Here is a 4,821-nt window from a genome sequence, read left to right as displayed (position 1 = left end):
ATATGTGATATTTCAGTTTTTTATTTTTAATACATTAGCAAGCATTTCTAAAAACCTGTTTTTGCTTTTTTCATTATGTTGTATTGTGTGTAGATTGATGAGGGGGGGAAACAATGTAATCCATTTTAGAATAAGGCTGTAACTTAACAAAATGTGGAAAAAGTGAAGGGGTCTGAATACTTTCCAAATGCACTGTATAATCAACAACTGAAGAAAACCTTGAATATTCTCAATTACATATATCAATGACATCCTGCGAAGATATGATAACCAGAAAATACTGCACTTGTGAATCTCCCAATCTTGGACTGTTCCCTTAAATAAACACACTTCTTGAATACTATAGGGATGAGCAGAAAGTATTTCCATACTTCACCTGTCCATCAGAAGAAGAAGCTGTAGTTCTGATACGTGGACATTTGCATGTCTAATGCACGAAAACATTTCCACATCCACTTTTGAAAGTTGGAAGGAAAGAGGCAAGATGTCATAACTGTCATTATAGATGCTGAAGCCAGGGATGTTTCAATGAAATGCATTTGTTTCACTTCGTGTTGGATGCTGAGGTCATAGTCATCATTACTATTTTGGACCACCAGTCAAAAGAACATTGTGCACATCAGTTCTCATAACTGCTCTCTTTTTTAGCTTTATCTCTATGACATCACACACACTCACACACGTTCGCACACACACACCCTGTAAAAAGATATCGGTCAAGTTCCAAATGATTTGATATTGCCAAGATTAAGTTTAACTTGAAATCAAAAGTCTAGTCGTTGCTAAGAAAGCATGACATCGAAAACAAATCACGTCTGCCCTATGGTCGCCTCATGCTCGGAGTTGGCGGTAATATGTCAGCACAGCCTCACATTCTCTGCCTATTCGTGTTTGTCTGTGACAAACTTTGGCAGGTTTTGGCAATCCGTTTTCACTTAACATTACCCTCCTGAATTATATAGTGCTCTAATGGGAGTCCATTGTGACATGCTTTTTCAGAAAAATATAGAAATTCTTTACAGTTGTTCTCGATGCACTTTTGAGGATTTTTTAAGACTTTTCTTTGCTTTAGATGGCTTGTTGGATGCATAATATGGACTAGGTCTTTTACCAAATAGGGCTATCTTCTGTATCCCCCCCCCCCCCCCCCCCCACCTGGTCACAACACAACTGATTGTCTCAAACACATTAAGAAGGAAATAATTTACGTTTTTAGAGCATTAGAGCATGGCGCTTGCAACGCCATGGTTGTGGGTTCGATTCCCACGGGGGGCCAGTATGAAAAAAGAATGTATGCACTCACTAGCTGTAAGTCGCTCTGGATAAGAGCGTCTGCTAAAATGACTAAAATGTAATTGAAATGCATTCCAGGTGACTACCTCATGAAGCTGGTTGAGAGAATGCCAAGAGTGTGCAAAGCTGTCGTCAAGGCAAAGGGTGGCTATTTGAAGAATCTCAAATATAACATATATTTTGATTTGTTTAACACTTTTTTGGTTACTACATGATTCCATATGTGTTATTTCATAGTTTTGATGTATTCACTATTATTCTACAATGTAGAAAATATTAAGAAATAAAGAAAAACCCTTGAATGAGTAGGTGTGTCCAAACTGGTACTGTGTATATATATAACAAAATAAGATTATTTTTAAATAAGAAATTGAATGCCAAACCTGTAAAAAATTATCCTAAATATAAATAATCAATTTAGTGAATACCATTGGTGTTTAATATGACGGTTTGAGCATGAAATATCCTTAAAATACTTTTTTTACACTATGTCTTTGTTGTAAATGTTTTGGGGCCAAACTGGTGGCAGCTGTGAAAATAGACAATAGTTGGAAGAGTTGCAGAGTTAATTGAAAATAAGTTAATTGCTTTTTTCATTAATTAGGTTATTTTCTCTTGAACCGTATGGTCTATCCATTAGAAACTCATGGGCAATATGGACACAGATATAAAAAAAATGAATAGTATATATGAATACAAAGTTATTCAAGTATAAATTACCAAAGTTACCATTGCCATAGATTACCTATTTATTACTAAAATTACAGAAGATTCTGGTAACTTTTGTAAATTACCGGTAGCTTTGCAACCCAAGTCTTGTCTTTGTACACAAGGTTCCAGTCTCCATCGATACAAGTCAGCAAAGAAAATCTAAAATTAGAAACTCCATATTTGATCATCACAGCAGTCCCATTTGTTTTAACTTTACAGTACATTACTCTTCACATTGGATAGCTTGTTCTGTGAGCACAGTCATGGACTGGAATTTAACTATTGCAGATGATGACCTTTCACACTCATAACTGTACGGGATAGAGAAAGTTGATTATTGATCGACAAGTTTCCAGTCCCAGGTATGACTTGTTCAAACTGTGAACCTGTCTAAGAAGTCATCCAGTGGATGCAACAGGACTTCTGCTTCATAAATCATGTATAATCCCTCCATTCTTGACACACTGCTGTTCAAATAAAGCATACATCTGAATGTGCAGTGTGCAGAATCCACCATCACCAATCAGAGTTGACAACCGTTCAGACTTTCTGGTGCTGTAGGTCCGGGTGATCACTCTCTCTAATAGTCACTGTTGTCTGTATTGTACTTGTTGAAATGTCCCCATCATATGGGCATGTTTTAGATCACGTTTACGGACTCATTTATCTTTCCATGTACTATATAAATATAGCTCAATTTAGCTGCTCAACTGATAATTTTGTTCTGGTAATGCATTCTCACATCATTCAGGCTTTTTGGCTTAAGAGACCGTCCAAATCACTCCATCTCGCAGTTCTCAAGACCATGAAGCTTTAGGTTGCGTTGCCAAATTGCACTCTGTTCCCTATGTAATGCAATACTTTTGACCAGGGCCCCATTGACCTTGGTCAAAAGTAGTGCACTACATAGGGAATAGGGTGCCATTTGGGGCACAGCCTTGGAGAGTTGATTTAGGGGTGAACCTGGTTTAATTCCAGACTCCTGTAGATTGATTATGGACTGCCACAGCAGTGCTGCACTTGTATTCATTTTAATAAACTTTGTTTTCAATGCTTTTATCTTCATTTTCTTTGGAGCGCTTGGATCTTAATTTCCTAATTAATATTAGTACAGCCTGGAGCGAAGGATTTGAGTGTGTTGGAGTACAGTACAGGGCAGCCGGTGCTCTGTACAGTCAGGAACCAGGGCTGTGTTTGTTAGGATTATCTTTCAGTAACACTTCACATTCAGAAGGGGACCTAACCCAAGAGACACCTAAATTAGAATTACTCTTTACTTTGGCACATGAGGGGTTTCTGGAGTTGTAGGCCTAATGTACACACTGATACTGTAACATTATTGGTGCCATTTCAAGGTTGATGCATTTTCATGACTCCTCCCCTCAATGGGTGGTTGGACTGCATAATTCATATAACTACTTCATGGTTCACTGAATTATATTTTGATTTTCAAAGCATTAGTATATGGTGTGGAACATTTACAGAAATATTGCTGTGATATATCGTTTCCTGCCCCCTCACTTGCACCTGTAACTGAGGATAGCCTAGGCTTCTATGTTCTCGACACGGCAGGTGATCAAGACTACCTATCTTTTTAGGCTAGCCTAGGCAATCCATCCAGGGATTGACCAGGTCAAAACCAGCTTTGCTTTAGAATAAATCAACAGAAAGATGCAGGGTGGTATAGCTGCTGTCTTATTTATTATTATTGCGAGTTGATAGCAGCACTGTTAAGTCATGTTTCACTTAGAGACAAGTTGCAGTAAGAGCTGGGACATGTGCCCACAAGCATTTTGCTTGGACACCTTTAAAACACCATGTGTAGGCCACGTAAAGACCTGTAAATTCCAACACGGTTTCATGGGGAAAAGATGTGGAGGATTTTTATGTTTGTTGCCATAGAGTTTTATTATTGAAAACCAACACCAACATATCAGGGTTATAAATCATTATTCCTGCTCTGGTCTGCCAGTAAGACTGGTGTGACAATCTGCACTTCTAATGTAATAAATCATACTTTTATAACGCAAAGCAAATTGTAAATACAGAACGGCTTTAGTGGTATTTTCATACCAAAATCACTGAGAAATGCACATGATGCTGTCACTCGCTGATACGATCTTACATATGATCAGGTCTCTGGCATTTCTTCTTACATTCCCTCAGTTGACAGTACTAAGATGACCGCATCCCATCTTGAGACCAAATTTGCATCAAGGATGATTTCTGCTTCCTTCTCTTATCTCAGAAGATACCTCCGTCCTTTGTATTAATGAGGCATCAGTTAAACAAACTTAAGCTTTATCATGCTTGTAGTGTTGTGTTAGTTTGATAGAGCTTAGTGTAGTAAATCTTCTTGTCTCTTGTCTAAATCCCTACTTTAGCCTCTATCACACAGCCTGATCTGACGGCCATTAATTCCATTCGTGGCCAATGGCCCTGGTATCAAGTGTTTAAGTCTTGGGGCTCTATGTTCGACTGCTGCTAAGGAGGCGCAAGTGTCAAATGCACGTTAGTTTGCAATTTTGTCATGTAAAAGTGACGCACTGGCTTTTTCCAGCCCTAACGCCAGGTTCGGCAATTTACCTGTCTAACATCAGCTTGTTTGCGCTGAGGTGGGAGGGGTGGCAATATTTGAGGTGTGTCCTTATAAACAATAGCAAAAGTGACAATTTAATGCCGCGGTAATGGGACGTTTTAAGACCCACAAAAAGCAGGTCTTAACCGTAACGCAGTTGATAATGGCATGGATTTTGAGAGCGGAAGCGCAGCCTATCCAGCCATGACACACAGTGCCCATGGAAGAGAGATGTGCCT

The sequence above is a fragment of the Coregonus lavaretus genome (assembly GCF_964263955.1).
Source record: "Coregonus lavaretus genome assembly, chromosome: 30".
Taxonomy (NCBI): domain Eukaryota; kingdom Metazoa; phylum Chordata; class Actinopteri; order Salmoniformes; family Salmonidae; genus Coregonus; species Coregonus lavaretus.
Note: the sequence above shows the minus strand (reverse complement) of the source record.